The following is a 16,467-nucleotide window of genomic DNA, read 5'->3' as shown; positions in this document are numbered from 1 at the left end:
GGATGTTTCTACAATTTTTGGACTTTTCAAGGATTTTCTAGTATTCTAGCATGTTTGAGGGATTTAAGGACATTTCTAGATTTTCAGGACATTTCTAAGGTTTCATGACATTTCTGATATTTTAGGACATCAGGGTCTCAGCTGTGTCCTCTGTCGGGGGTGTGGGGGATCCTCCTCTGGCTCTATTTTGATGCCATTTTATGTCTCTGACACCTTATGGAGACTAAAAGGACAAAAACTATTCACAGAGTCCATCACTTTATTTTTACTGTCAGTGAGAAAACGTTTGGGGGCCACCTGGCGCTCTATCTGCAGGCCGTTAGACGAGTATCTCTGGGCTGCACAGAGTCGGATTGGTTCATGTACGAGCTACACTTTACCAGTGTCACACTGGTGAGACGTTTCTAAAAAGTCTCAGTCGCACAATTAAGCTTTGAATAACTAAAAAATCCAGATTCACTTCAAATCATCAGCAGTCGAGCTAACTCAGTTCTCCAAAAGCGAAGAACAGATCCCAGAGCAGCTCAGCGGAGTCTGGATCGGAGCAGCTGAATGCGCCGGGAGTGCAGATGTACTCTGTGACCGCAGTAATGGATTCCAGATGCATGTAGTATGTGCGCGGATATAAGCGTGGGAACCGCGGGTGAAGTGACCTCAGGGGGATGCCAGCTGTGGTTATGGAGACTCACAGCTGGCTCGGAGCCCCGAGCTATACGGCAGGCGGTGATGAGAAACAGGCTCGCCGTCCACCTGCTGGTTTCTCAGTAACACTGACGGGTCTTCAGACGTCCACTGAAGAACCGTTAATGCACGTCCTAAATCTGCAGCCCCGCTAAACATTTCTATTTTATTTGGCAACGGTCTGGTGATCACATTTTTGTGGTGATATCTGCTCAGTTTGCGTCACTGGTGGTCCAATCTGTTAACACAGGCGGTCGATGAACGGCACTGATGGGCGTGTTCTGGCGAAGGAAAGGGAAGCATTAGTTTCACAATAAGAGCTCGGGAAGTCTAAGTTGACTATACGATGATGTTTTGGTGACATGTTTAGTCATTTTTGATGACATACCATACTATGAACTTTTTGGGTCATTTTTGACAACATTCTGTATACTATATTGGTTTTGGTGACATTTTCGGAAATGAAATCAACACAGTATATTATGTCGAAAAACATACAACTTTGACATGTAGAAAAAATGTCAGTGAAGGACATATTCTAGCTTTCGAGGCACGTCAAATGTTGACATGCTGAAAAAAGCAAAGAAAGACACACACACACACACACACACACACACACACACACACACACACACACAAGCCCAAGCACACTTAATCCATAATCATAACCATATAAACATTTATAACCCGAAAAACTTAAAAATATGTGATAAAAACACTTATTATATGTATAAATACAGAGAGAGCATGGGACATACGACAGTATTTGCATAAGTCAATTATTGCACTGCAGAAGTCATTTATGATTTTTCCGCAACCTGTTTGCTGGGAGTCCTCGGTCTGCCTGAGGGGAGGGGGGTGAAGAGGAGGTTTCCAGGGTGTGAGGAGTCCTGCAGGACGTTTGTGGCCTCTCTGAGGAGGCGGCTCACAGGATGTCGCTCAGGTTTGGGAGGGTCGAGCCAGTAACCTTCTCAGCTGTCTCGCTGCAGGTCCTTTTTGTCCTCAGCAGTGCAGCTGGAGTACCACACAGTACAACAGTGAGTCAGAGTACTCTCTATTGTGCAGCTACATATTATAGCTTGAAGAGTCACGTCATAGCATACAATGCTAAAAAAAAAGCCCCAAAACGTCATAATTTAGCATGTTGAAAAAAATGGCCAAAAAGATATTAGTATGGTATATTGAAAAATGTCAAATTTTGACATGTCCAAAAAATGGCTGGAAATGACTTATACCTTGGATTATACCTTGTTGAGTTGTATCATAGCAAACAATGTCGAAAAAAGGTAAAAAATGTCATAATTTAGGATGTCAAAAAAATGGCCAAAAAACACATAGTATAGTATGACAAAAAATAACAACTTTTGACATGTCCAAAAAATGGCTGAGATCTACCTATTATACCTTTTAGAGTTGTGACATAGCATAAAAAGTTGAAAAAAACATCCAAAAAAGTAATAATTTAGCCTGTCGAAAATGGCAAAAAATTGTATGCCATGGTATGACGAAAAAAATCAAAATTTGACCGCTCCTAAAAATTGCTGAAAACAACTTAAAATAGCATGTAGAGACACATTATGGTGTACAAAGTGGAAACAAAGGCCAAAAAGGCCAAAAACTTCATAATTTAGGGACGTCACAAAACGGGTGAAAAAGAGGCAATAGTATAGTATGGCGAAAAAAAGTCAAAATTTGACCTCTCCTAAAAATGGCTGAAAACAACTTAGAATACCTTGTGGACACGCGTTGTGGTGTACAAAGTGGGAATGAAGTCCAAAAAACTGCAAAAACTTCATAATTTGGGATGTCAAAAAAATGGCCAAAGGAAGCAATAGAATAGCTTGTAGAGACGCGTTATAGTGTACAAAGGGGAAACAAAGGCCAAAAAATGCCAAGAAAGGCCAAAAACGTAATAATTTATGATGTCAAAAAAATGGCCAAAAGAGGCAATAGTATAGCATGGCGAAAAAAGTCAAAATTTGACCGCTCCTGCAAATGGCTGAAAATAACTTAGACTAGCTTATGTAGACGTGTTATGGTATACAAAGTGGAAATAAAGGCCAAAAAAGGCCAAAAACTTCATATTTTCAGATGTCAAAAAAAATGGCGAAAACAGGCAATAGTATAGTATGGCGAAAAAGTCAAAATTTGACCGCTCCTAAAAATGGTTGAAAACAACTTAGAATAGCTCATTTAGATGCGTTATTGTATATAAAGTGGAAATAAAGGCCAAAAGAGGCCAAAAATGTCATAATTTAGGATGTCAAAAAAACTGACGGAAAAGAGGCAATAGTATAGTAAAGCAAAAAAGTCAAAATTTGACCGCTCCTAAAAATGGCTAAAAACAACTTAGAATAGCTTATATAGACGCGTTATGGTATACAAAGTGGAAATAAAGGCCAAAATACGCCAAAAACTTAATAATTCAGGATGTCAAAAAAACTGACGGAAAAGAGGCAATAGTATAGCATGGCGAAAAAAGTCAAAATTTGACCGCTCCTAAAAATGGCTGAAAACAACTTAGAATAGTTTATTTAGACGCGTTATGGTATACAAAGTGGAAATAAAGGCCAAAAAAGGCCAAAAACTTCATAATTTAGGATGTCAAAAAAAATGGCGGAAAAGAGGCAATAGTATAGTATGGCGAAAAAAGTCAAAATTTGACCGCTCCTAAAAATGGCTGAAAACAACTTAGAATAGCTTATTTAGACGCGTTATGGTATACAAAGTGGAAATAAAGGCCAAAAAAGGTCCAAAACTTCATCTTTTAAGATGTCAAAAAAATCGCGAAAACAGGCAATAGTATAGTATGGCGAAAAAGTCCAAATTTGACTGCTCCTAAAAATGGCTGAAAACAACTTAGAATAGCTTATATAGACGCGTTATGGTATACAAAGTGGAAATAAAGGCCAAAAAAGGCTAAAAACTTAATAATTTAGGATGTCAAAAAAAACTGGCGAAAAGAGGCAATAGTATAGTATGGCGAAAAAGTCAAAATTTGACCGCTCTTAAAAATGGCTAAAAACAACTTAGAATAGCTTATATAGACGCGTTATGGTATACAAAGTGGAAATAAAGGCCAAAAAAGGCTAAAAACTTAATAATTTAGGATGTCAAAAAAACTGGCGGAAAAGAGGCAATAGTATAGTATGGCGAAAAAGTCAAAATTTGACCGCTCTTAAAAATGGCTAAAAACAACTTAGAATAGCTTATATAGACGCATTATGGTATACAAAGTGGAAATAAAGGCCAAAAAAGGTCCAAAACGTCATCTTTTCAAGATGTCAAAAAAACTGGCGGAAAAGAGGCAATAGTATAGTATGGCGAAAAAGTCAAAATTTGACCGCTCTTAAAAATGGCTAAAAACAACTTAGAATAGCTTATATAGACGCGTTATGGTATACAAAGTGGAAATAAAGGCCAAAAAAGGTCCAAAACGTCATCTTTTCAAGATGTCAAAAAAACTGGCGGAAAAGAGGCAATAGTATAGTATGGCGAAAAAGTCAAAATTTGACCGCTCCTAAAAATGGCTGAAAACAATGTAGAATAACTTATATAGACGTGTTATGGTATACAAAGTGGAAATAAAGGCCAAAAAAGGATAAAAACTTAATAATTTAGGATGTCAAAAAAATTGGCAGCAAAGAGGCAATAGTATAGTATGGCGAAAAAAGTCAAAATTTGACCGCTCTTAAAAATGGCTGAAAACAACTTAGAATAGCTTATTTAGACGCGTTATGGTATACAAAGTGGAAATAAAGGCCAAAAAATGCCAAAAACTTCATAATTTAGGATGTCAAAAAAACTAGCGGAAAAGAGGCAATAGTATAGTATGGCGAAAAAGTCAAAATTTGACCGCTCTTAAAAATGGCTAAAAACAACTTAGAATAGCTTATATAGACGCGTTATGGTATAAAAAGTGGAAATAAAGGCCAAAAAAGGTCCAAAACGTCATCTTTTCAAGATGTCAAAAAAACTGGCGGAAAAGAGGCAATAGTATAGTATGGCGAAAAAGTCAAAATTTGACCGCTCCTAAAAATGGCTAAAAACAACTTAGAATAGCTCATATAGACGCGTTATGGTATACAAAGTGGAAATAAAGGCCAAAAAAGGTTAAAAACTTCATATTTTAAGATGTCAAAAAAAATTGTGAAAACAGGCAATAGTATAGTATGGCGAAAAAAGTCAAAATTTGACCGCTCCTAAAAATGGCTGAAAACAACGTAGAATGACTTATATAGACGTGTTATGGTATACAAAGTGGAAATAAAGGCCAAAAAAGGATAAAAACTTAATAATTTAGGATGTCAAAAAAATTGGCAGAAAAGAGGCAATAGTATAGTATGGCGAAAAAGTCAAAATTTGACCGCTCTTAAAAATGGCTAAAAACAACTTAGAATAGCTTATATAGACGCGTTATGGTATACAAAGTGGAAATAAAGGCCAAAAGAGGCCAAAAACTTCATAATTTAGGATGTCAAAAAAACTGGCGGAAAAGAGGCAATAGTATAGTATGGCGAAAAAGTCCAAATTTGACTGCTCCTAAAAATGGCTGAAAACAACTTAGAATAGCTTATATAGACGCGTTATGGTATACAAAGTGGAAATAAAGGCCAAAAAATGCCAAAAACTTCATAATTTAGGATGTCAAAAAAACTAGCGGAAGAGAGGCAATAGTATAGTATGGCGAAAAAGTCAAAATTTGACCGCTCCTAAAAATGGCTAAAAACAACTTAGAATAGCTTATAAAGACGCGTTATGGTATAAAAAGTGGAAATAAAGGCCAAAAAAGGTCCAAAACTTCATCTTTTTAAGATGTCAAAAAAACTGGCGGAAAAGAGGCAATAGTATAGTATGGCGAAAAAGTCAAAATTTGACCGCTCTTAAAAATGGCTAAAAACAACTTAGAATAGCTTATATAGACGCATTATGGTATACAAAGTGGAAATAAAGGCCAAAAAAGGTCCAAAACGTCATCTTTTCAAGATGTCAAAAAAACTGGCGGAAAAGAGGCAATAGTATAGTATGGCGAAAAAGTCAAAATTTGACCGCTCCTAAAAATGGCTAAAAACAACGTAGAATAACTTATATAGACGTGTTATGGTATACAAAGTGGAAATAAAGGCCAAAAAGGTTAAAACTTCATATTTTAAGATGTCAAAAAAAATTGTGAAAACAGGCAATAGTATAGTATGGCGAAAAAAGTCAAAATTTGACCGCTCCTAAAAATGGCTGAAAACAACGTAGAATAACTTATATAGACGTGTTATGGTATACAAAGTGGAAATAAAGGCCAAAAAAGGATAAAAACTTAATAATTTAGGATGTCAAAAATATTGGCAGAAAAGAGGCAATAGTATAGTATGGCGAAAAAAGTCAAAATTTGACCGCTCTTAAAAATGGCTGAAAACAACTTAGAATAGCTTATTTAGACGCGTTATGGTATACAAAGTGGAAATAAAGGCCAAAAAGGATAAAACGTCATAATTTCAAGATGTCAAAAAAACTGGCGGAAAAGAGGCAATAGTATAGTATGGCGAAAAAGTCAAAATTTGACCGCTCTTAAAAATGGCTAAAAACAACTTAGAATAGCTTATATAGACGCATTATGGTATACAAAGTGGAAATAAAGGCCAAAAAAGGTCCAAAACGTCATCTTTTCAAGATGTCAAAAAAACTGGCGGAAAAGAGGCAATAGTATAGTATGGCGAAAAAGTCAAAATTTGACCGCTCCTAAAAATGGCTGAAAACAATGTAGAATAACTTATATAGACGTGTTATGGTATACAAAGTGGAAATAAAGGCCAAAAAAGGATAAAAACTTCATATTTTAAGATGTCAAAAAAAATTGTGAAAACAGGCAATAGTATAGTATGGCGAAAAAAGTCAAAATTTGACCGCTCCTAAAAATGGCTGAAAACAACGTAGAATGACTTATATAGACGTGTTATGGTATACAAAGTGGAAATAAAGGCCAAAAAAGGATAAAAACTTAATAATTTAGGATGTCAAAAAAATTGGCAGAAAAGAGGCAATAGTATAGTATGGCGAAAAAAGTCAAAATTTGACCGCTCTTAAAAATGGCTAAAAACAACTTAGAATAGCTTATATAGACGCGTTATGGTATACAAAGTGGAAATAAAGGCCAAAAGAGGCCAAAAACTTCATATTTTCAGATGTCAAAAAAAATCGCGAAAACAGGCAATAGTATAGTATGGCGAAAAAAGTCAAAATTTGACTGCTCCTAAAAATGGCTAAAAACAACTTAGAATAGCTCATATAGACGCGTTATGGTATAAAAAGTGGAAATAAAGGCCAAAAAAGGCTAAAAACTTCATCTTTTTAAGATGTCAAAAAAACTGGCGGAAAAGAGGCAATAGTATAGTATGGCGAAAAAGTCAAAATTTGACCGCTCTTAAAAATGGCTAAAAACAACGTAGAATAACTTATATAGACGTGTTATGGTATACAAAGTGGAAATAAAGGCCAAAAAAGGTCCAAAACGTCATCTTTTTAAGATGTCAAAAAAACTGGCGGAAAAGAGGCAATAGTATAGTATGGCGAAAAAGTCAAAATTTGACCGCTCTTAAAAATGGCTAAAAACAACTTAGAATAGCTTATATAGACGCATTATGGTATACAAAGTGGAAATAAAGGCCAAAAAAGGTCCAAAACGTCATCTTTTTAAGATGTCAAAAAAACTGGCGGAAAAGAGGCAATAGTATAGTATGGCGAAAAAGTCAAAATTTGACCGCTCTTAAAAATGGCTAAAAACAACTTAGAATAGCTTATATAGAGGCGTTATGGTATACAAAGTGGAAATAAAGGCCAAAAAATGCCAAAAACTTCATAATTTAGGATGTCAAAAAAACTGGCGGAAAAGAGGCAATAGTATAGTATGGCGAAAAAGTCAAAATTTGACCGCTCCTAAAAATGGCTAAAAACAACGTAGAATAACTTATATAGACGTGTTATGGTATACAAAGTGGAAATAAAGGCCAAAAAAGGCCAAAAACTTCATCTTTTTAAGATGTCAAAAAAACTGGCGGAAAAGAGGCAATAGTATAGTATGGCGAAAAAGTCAAAATTTGACCGCTCTTAAAAATGGCTAAAAACAACTTAGAATAGCTTATATAGACGCATTATGGTATACAAAGTGGAAATAAAGGCCAAAAAAGGCTAAAAACTTAATAATTTAGGATGTCAAAAAAAACTGGCGAAAAGAGGCAATAGTATAGTATGGCGAAAAAGTCAAAATTTGACCGCTCCTAAAAATGGCTAAAAACAACGTAGAATAACTTATATAGACGTGTTATGGTATAAAAAGTGGAAATAAAGGCCAAAAAAGGTCCAAAACTTCATCTTTTTAAGATGTCAAAAAAACTGGCGGAAAAGAGGCAATAGTATAGTATGGCGAAAAAGTCAAAATTTGACCGCTCCTAAAAATGGCTGAAAACAATGTAGAATAACTTATATAGACGTGTTATGGTATACAAAGTGGAAATAAAGGCCAAAAAAGGTTAAAAACTTCATAATTTAGGATGTCAAAAAAACTGGCGGAAAAGAGGCAATAGTATAGTATGGCGAAAAAGTCAAAATTTGACCGCTCCTAAAAATGGCTGAAAACAATGTAGAATAACTTATATAGACGTGTTATGGTATACAAAGTGGAAATAAAGGCCAAAAAAGGCCAAAAACTTAATAATTTAGGATGTCAAAAAAACTGGCGGAAAAGAGGCAATAGTATAGTATGGCGAAAAAGTCAAAATTTGACCGCTCTTAAAAATGGCTAAAAACAACTTAGAATAGCTTATATAGACGCATTATGGTATACAAAGTGGAAATAAAGGCCAAAAAAGGTCCAAAACGTCATCTTTTCAAGATGTCAAAAAAAATTGTGAAAACAGGCAATAGTATAGTATGGCGAAAAAAGTCAAAATTTGACCGCTCTTAAAAATGGCTGAAAACAATGTAGAATAACTTATATAGACGTGTTATGGTATACAAAGTGGAAATAAAGGCCAAAAAAGGTTAAAAACTTCATAATTTAGGATGTCAAAAAAACTGGCGGAAAAGAGGCAATAGTATAGTATGGCGAAAAAGTCAAAATTTGACCGCTCCTAAAAATGGCTAAAAACAACGTAGAATAACTTATATAGACGTGTTATGGTATACAAAGTGGAAATAAAGGCCAAAAAAGGTCCAAAACGTCATCTTTTCAAGATGTCAAAAAAACTGGCGGAAAAGAGGCAATAGTATAGTATGGCGAAAAAGTCAAAATTTGACCGCTCTTAAAAATGGCTAAAAACAACTTAGAATAGCTTATATAGACGCGTTATGGTATACAAAGTGGAAATAAAGGCCAAAAAAGGTCCAAAACGTCATCTTTTCAAGATGTCAAAAAAAATTGTGAAAACAGGCAATAGTATAGTATGGCGAAAAAAGTCAAAATTTGACCGCTCCTAAAAATGGCTGAAAACAACGTAGAATAACTTATATAGACGTGTTATGGTATACAAAGTGGAAATAAAGGCCAAAAAAGGATAAAAACTTAATAATTTAGGATGTCAAAAAAATTGGCAGAAAAGAGGCAATAGTATAGTATGGCGAAAAAAGTCAAAATTTGACCGCTCCTAAAAATGGCTAAAAACAACTTAGAATAGCTTATATAGACGCGTTATGGTATACAAAGTGGAAATAAAGGCCAAAAAAGGCTAAAAACTTAATAATTTAGGATGTCAAAAAAAACTGGCGGAAAAGAGGCAATAGTATAGTATGGCGAAAAAGTCAAAATTTGACCGCTCTTAAAAATGGCTAAAAACAACTTAGAATAGCTTATATAGACGCGTTATGGTATACAAAGTGGAAATAAAGGCCAAAAAATGCCAAAAACTTCATATTTTAAGATGTCAAAAAAAATTGCGAAAAGAGGCAATAGTATAGTATGGCGAAAAAGTCAAAATTTGACCGCTCTTAAAAATGGCTAAAAACAACTTAGAATAGCTTATATAGACGCGTTATGGTATACAAAGTGGAAATAAAGGCCAAAAAAGGCCAAAAACTTCATCTTTTTAAGATGTCAAAAAAACTGGCGGAAAAGAGGCAATAGTATAGTATGGCGAAAAAAGTCAAAATTTGACCGCTCCTAAAAATGGCTGAAAACAACGTAGAATAACTTATATAGACGTGTTATGGTATACAAAGTGGAAATAAAGGCCAAAAAAGGCTAAAAACTTAATAATTTAGGATGTCAAAAAAATTGGCAGAAAAGAGGCAATAGTATAGTATGGCGAAAAAAGTCCAAATTTGACCGCTCCTAAAAATGGCTGAAAAGAACTTAGAATAGCTTATATAGAGGCGTTATGGTATACCAAGTGGAAATAAAGGCCAAAAAGGTCCAAAACTTCATCTTTTCAAGATGTCAAAAAACTGGCGGAAAAGAGGCAATAGTATAGTATGGCGAAAAAGTCAAAATTTGACCGCTCTAAAAATGGCTGAAAACAACTTAGAATAACTTATATAGACGTGTTATGGTATACAAAGTGGAAATAAAGGCCAAAAATGTCCAAAAACTTCATAATTTCAAGATGTCAAAAAAACTGGCGGAAAAGAGGCAATAGTATAGTATGGCGAAAAAGTCAAAATTTGACCGCTCTTAAAAATGGCTAAAAACAACTTAGAATAGCTTATATAGACGCGTTATGGTATACAAAGTGGAAATAAAGGCCAAAAAAGGCTAAAAACTTAATAATTTAGGATGTCAAAAAAAACTGGCGAAAAGAGGCAATAGTATAGTATGGCGAAAAAGTCAAAATTTGACCGCTCCTAAAAATGGCTGAAAACAACTTAGAATAGCTTATATAGACGCATTATGGTATACAAAGTGGAAATAAAGGCCAAAAAGGTTAAAAACTTAATAATTTTAAGATGTCAAAAAACTGGCGGAAAAGAGGCAATAGTATAGTATGGCGAAAAAAGTCAAAATTTGACCGCTCCTAAAAATGGCTGAAAACAACGTAGAATAACTTATATAGACGTGTTATGGTATACAAAGTGGAAATAAAGGCCAAAAAAGGTTAAAAACTTCATATTTTAAGATGTCAAAAAAAATTGTGAAAACAGGCAATAGTATAGTATGGCGAAAAAGACAAAATTTGACCGCTCCTAAAAATGGCTGAACACAGCTTAGAATAACTTATATAGACGTGTTATGGTATACAAAGTGGAAATAAAGGCCAAAAAAGGTTAAAAACTTCATAATTTAGGATGTCAAAAAAACTGGCGGAAAAGAGGCAATAGTATAGTATGGCGAAAAAGTCAAAATTTGACCGCTCCTAAAAATGGCTAAAAACAACGTAGAATAACTTATATAGACGTGTTATGGTATACAAAGTGGAAATAAAGGCCAAAAAAGGTCCAAAACTTCATCTTTTTAAATGTCAAAAAAACTGGCGGAAAAGAGGCAATAGTATAGTATGGCGAAAAAAGTCAAAATTTGACCGCTCCTAAAAATGGCTAAAAACAACGTAGAATAACTTATATAGACGTGTTATGGTATAAAAAGTGGAAATAAAGGCCAAAAAAGGTCCAAAACTTCATCTTTTTAAGATGTCAAAAAAACTTGCGGAAAAGAGGCAATAGTATAGTATGGCGAAAAAGTCAAAATTTGACCGCTCCTAAAAATGGCTGAAAACAACTTAGAATACCTTATACAGACGTGTTATGGTATACAAAGTGGAAATAAAGGCCAAAAAAGGCCAAAAACTTCATAATTTAAGATGTCAAAAAAACTGGCGGAAAAGAGGCAATAGTATAGTATGGCGAAAAAGTCAAAATTTGACCGCTCTTAAAAATGGCTAAAAACAACTTAGAATAGCTTATATAGACGCGTTATGGTATACAAAGTGGAAATAAAGGCCAAAAAAGGCTAAAAACGTCATCTTTTCAAGATGTCAAAAAAACTGGCGGAAAAGAGGCAATAGTATAGTATGGCGAAAAAGTCAAAATTTGACCGCTCTTAAAAATGGCTAAAAACAACTTAGAATAGCTTATATAGACGCGTTATGGTATACAAAGTGGAAATTAAGGCCAAAAAATGCCAAAAACTTCATAATTTAGGATGTCAAAAAAACTAGCGGAAAAGAGGCAATAGTATAGTATGGCGAAAAAGTCAAAATTTGACCGCTCATAAAAATGGCTAAAAACAACTTAGAATAGCTTATATAGACGCGTTATGGTATACAAAGTGGAAATAAAGGCCAAAAAAGGTTAAAAACTTCATATTTTAAGATGTCAAAAAAACTGGCGGAAAAGAGGCAATAGTATAGTATGGCGAAAAAGTCAAAATTTGACCGCTCTTAAAAATGGCTGAAAACAATGTAGAATAACTTATATAGACGTGTTATGGTATACAAAGTGGAAATAAAGGCCAAAAAAGGATAAAAACTTAATAATTTAGGATGTCAAAAAAATTGGCAGAAAAGAGGCAATAGTATAGTATGGCGAAAAAAGTCAAAATTTGACCGCTCTTAAAAATGGCTAAAAACAACTTAGAATAGCTTATATAGACGCGTTATGGTATACAAAGTGGAAATAAAGGCCAAAAAAGGCTAAAAACTTAATAATTTAGGATGTCAAAAAAACTGGCGGAAAAGAGGCAATAGTATAGTATGGCGAAAAAAGTCAAAATTTGACCGCTCCTAAAAATGGCTGAAAACAACGTAGAATAACTTATATAGACGTGTTATGGTATACAAAGTGGAAATAAAGGCCAAAAAAGGTCCAAAACTTCATCTTTTTAAGATGTCAAAAAAACTGGCGGAAAAGAGGCAATAGTATAGTATGGCGAAAAAGTCAAAATTTGACCGCTCTTAAAAATGGCTAAAAACAACTTAGAATAGCTTATATAGACGCGTTATGGTATACAAAGTGGAAATAAAGGCCAAAAAAGGCCAAAAACTTCATCTTTTTAAGATGTCAAAAAAACTGGCGGAAAAGAGGCAATAGTATAGTATGGCGAAAAAGTCAAAATTTGACCGCTCTTAAAAATGGCTGAAAACAATGTAGAATAACTTATATAGACGTGTTATGGTATACAAAGTGGAAATAAAGGCCAAAAAAGGCTAAAAACTTAATAATTTAGGATGTCAAAAAAAACTGGCGAAAAGAGGCAATAGTATAGTATGGCGAAAAAGTCAAAATTTGACCGCTCCTAAAAATGGCTGAAAACAATGTAGAATAACTTATATAGACGTGTTATGGTATACAAAGTGGAAATAAAGGCCAAAAAAGGCCAAAAACTTAATAATTTAGGATGTCAAAAAAACTGGCGGAAAAGAGGCAATAGTATAGTATGGCGAAAAAGTCAAAATTTGACCGCTCTTAAAAATGGCTAAAAACAACTTAGAATAGCTTATATAGACGCGTTATGGTATACAAAGTGGAAATAAAGGCCAAAAAAGGCCAAAAACTTCATAATTTAGGATGTCAAAAAAATGGCGAAAAGAGGCAATAGTATAGTATGGCGAAAAAGTCAAAATTTGACCGCTCCTAAAAATGGCTGAAAACAATGTAGAATAACTTATATAGACGTGTTATGGTATACAAAGTGGAAATAAAGGCCAAAAAAGGTCCAAAACTTCATCTTTTTAAGATGTCAAAAAAAATCGCGAAAACAGGCAATAGTATAGTATGGCGAAAAAAGTCAAAATTTGACTGCTCCTAAAAATGGCTAAAAACAACTTAGAATAGCTTATATAGACGCATTATGGTATACAAAGTGGAAATAAAGGCCAAAAAAGGTCCAAAACTTCATCTTTTTAAGATGTCAAAAAAACTGGCGGAAAAGAGGCAATAGTATAGTATGGCGAAAAAGTCAAAATTTGACCGCTCCTAAAAATGGCTGAAAACAATGTAGAATAACTTATATAGACGTGTTATGGTATACAAAGTGGAAATAAAGGCCAAAAAAGGCTAAAAACTTAATAATTTAGGGTGTCAAAAAAACTGGCGGAAAAGAGGCAATAGTATAGTATGGCGAAAAAGTCAAAATTTGACCGCTCCTAAAAATGGCTGAAAACAATGTAGAATAACTTATATAGATGCGTTATGGTATAAAAAGTGGAAATAAAGGCCAAAAAAGGCCAAAAACTTCATAATTTAGGATGTCAAAAAAACTGGCGGAAAAGAGGCAATAGTATAGTATGGCGAAAAAAGTCAAAATTTGACCGCTCCTAAAAATGGCTGAAAACAACGTAGAATAACTTATATAGACGTGTTATGGTATACAAAGTGGAAATAAAGGCCAAAAAAGGTCCAAAACTTCATCTTTTTAAGATGTCAAAAAAACTGGCGGAAAAGAGGCAATAGTATAGTATGGCGAAAAAGTCAAAATTTGACCGCTCTTAAAAATGGCTAAAAACAACTTAGAATAGCTTATATAGACGCGTTATGGTATACAAAGTTGAAATAAAGGCCAAAAAAGGCCAAAAACTTCATATTTTCAGATGTCAAAAAAAATCGCGAAAACAGGCAATAGTATAGTATGGCGAAAAAAGTCAAAATTTGACTGCTCCTAAAAATGGCTGAAAACAACGTAGAATAACTTATATAGACGTGTTATGGTATACAAAGTGGAAATAAAGGCCAAAAAAGGTCCAAAACTTCATAATTTAGGATGTCAAAAAAACTGGCGGAAAAGAGGCAATAGTATAGTATGGCGAAAAAAGTCAAAATTTGACCGCTCCTAAAAATGGCTGAAAACAACGTAGAATAACTTATATAGACGTGTTATGGTATACAAAGTGGAAATAAAGGCCAAAAAAGGTCCAAAACGTCATCTTTTCAAGATGTCAAAAAAACTGGCGGAAAAGAGGCAATAGTATAGTATGGCGAAAAAGTCAAAATTTGACCGCTCTTAAAAATGGCTGAAAACAATGTAGAATAACTTATATAGACGTGTTATGGTATACAAAGTGGAAATAAAGGCCAAAAAAGGTCCAAAACTTCATCTTTTTAAGATGTCAAAAAAAATCGCGAAAACAGGCAATAGTATAGTATGGCGAAAAAAGTCAAAATTTGACTGCTCCTAAAAATGGCTAAAAACAACTTAGAATAGCTTATATAGACGCGTTATGGTATAAAAAGTGGAAATAAAGGCCAAAAGAGGCCAAAAACTTCATAATTTAGGATGTCAAAAAAACTGGCGGAAAAGAGGCAATAGTATAGTATGGCGAAAAAGTCAAAATTTGACCGCTCTTAAAAATGGCTAAAAACAACTTAGAATAGCTTATATAGACGCGTTATGGTATACAAAGTGGAAATAAAGGCCAAAAAAGGTCCAAAACTTCATCTTTTTAAGATGTCAAAAAAATTGGCGGAAAAGAGGCAATAGTATAGTATGGCGAAAAAGTCAAAATTTGACTGCTCCTAAAAATGGCTAAAAACAACTTAGAATAGCTTATATAGACGCGTTATGGTATAAAAAGTGGAAATAAAGGCCAAAAGAGGCCAAAAACTTCATAATTTAGGATGTCAAAAAAACTGGCGGAAAAGAGGCAATAGTATAGTATGGCGAAAAAGTCAAAATTTGACCGCTCTTAAAAATGGCTAAAAACAACTTAGAATAGCTTATATAGACGCATTATGGTATACAAAGTGGAAATAAAGGCCAAAAAAGGCCAAAAACGTAATAATTTAGGATGTCAAAAAAACTAGCGGAAAAGAGGCAATAGTATAGTATGGCGAAAAAGTCAAAATTTGACCGCTCATAAAAATGGCTAAAAACAACTTAGAATAGCTTATATAGACGTGTTATGGTATACAAAGTGGAAATAAAGGCCAAAAAAGGTCCAAAACTTCATCTTTTTAAGATGTCAAAAAAACTGGCGGAAAAGAGGCAATAGTATAGTATGGCGAAAAAAGTCAAAATTTGACCGCTCCTAAAAATGGCTGAAAACAATGTAGAATAACTTATATAGACGCGTTATCGTATTCAAAGTGGAAATAAAGGCCAAAAAAGGTTAAAAACTTCATCTTTTTAAGATGTCAAAAAAACTGGCGGAAAAGAGGCAATAGTATAATATGGCGAAAAAGTCAAAATTTGACCGCTCTTAAAAATGGCTGAAAACAATGTAGAATAACTTATATAGACGTGTTATGGTATACAAAGTGGAAATAAAGGCCAAAAAAGGTCCAAAACGTCATCTTTTCAAGATGTCAAAAAAACTGGCGGAAAAGAGGCAATAGTATAGTATGGCGAAAAAAGTCAAAATTTGACCGCTCCTAAAAATGGCTGAAAACAATATAGAATAACTTATATAGACGTGTTATCGCATTCAAAGTGGAAATAAAGGCCAAAAAAGGTTAAAAACTTCATAATTTAGGATGTCAAAAAAACTGGCGGAAAAGAGGCAATAGTATAGTATGGCGAAAAAGTCAAAATTTGACCGCTCTTAAAAATGGCTAAAAACAACTTAGAATAGCTTATATAGACGCGTTATACTATACAAAGTGGAAATAAAGGCCAAAAAAGGCCAAAAACTTCATATTTTCAGATGTAAAAAAAAATCGCGAAAACAGGCAATAGTATAGTATGGCGAAAAAAGTCAAAATTTGACCGCTCCTAAAAATGGCTGAAAACAACGTAGAATAACTTATATAGACGTGTTATGGTATACAAAGTGGAAATAAAGGCCAAAAAAGGTCCAAAACTTCATCTTTTTAAGATGTCAAAAAATTGGTGGAAAAGAGGCAATAGTATAGTATGGCGAAAAAAGTCAAAATTTG

General features: G+C 34.0%; 1 protein-coding gene across 1 annotated transcript in view; it reads left to right on the top strand.

Moving 5' to 3' along the window:
* Positions 1-16,467, top strand: part of nid1b (nidogen 1b) — a 68,139-nt gene that overhangs the window by 36,795 nt on the left and 14,877 nt on the right. The window lies entirely within an intron of this gene.

Source organism: Plectropomus leopardus, chromosome 3 (assembly GCF_026936395.1).
Source record: "Plectropomus leopardus strain MGB_pleo_1.0 chromosome 3, ASM2693639v1, whole genome shotgun sequence".
In the NCBI taxonomy this organism is placed as follows: Eukaryota; Metazoa; Chordata; class Actinopteri; order Perciformes; family Serranidae; genus Plectropomus; species Plectropomus leopardus.
The sequence above is the reverse complement of the archived record's forward strand: the minus strand, read 5'-3'. Positions and strand labels throughout refer to the sequence as shown.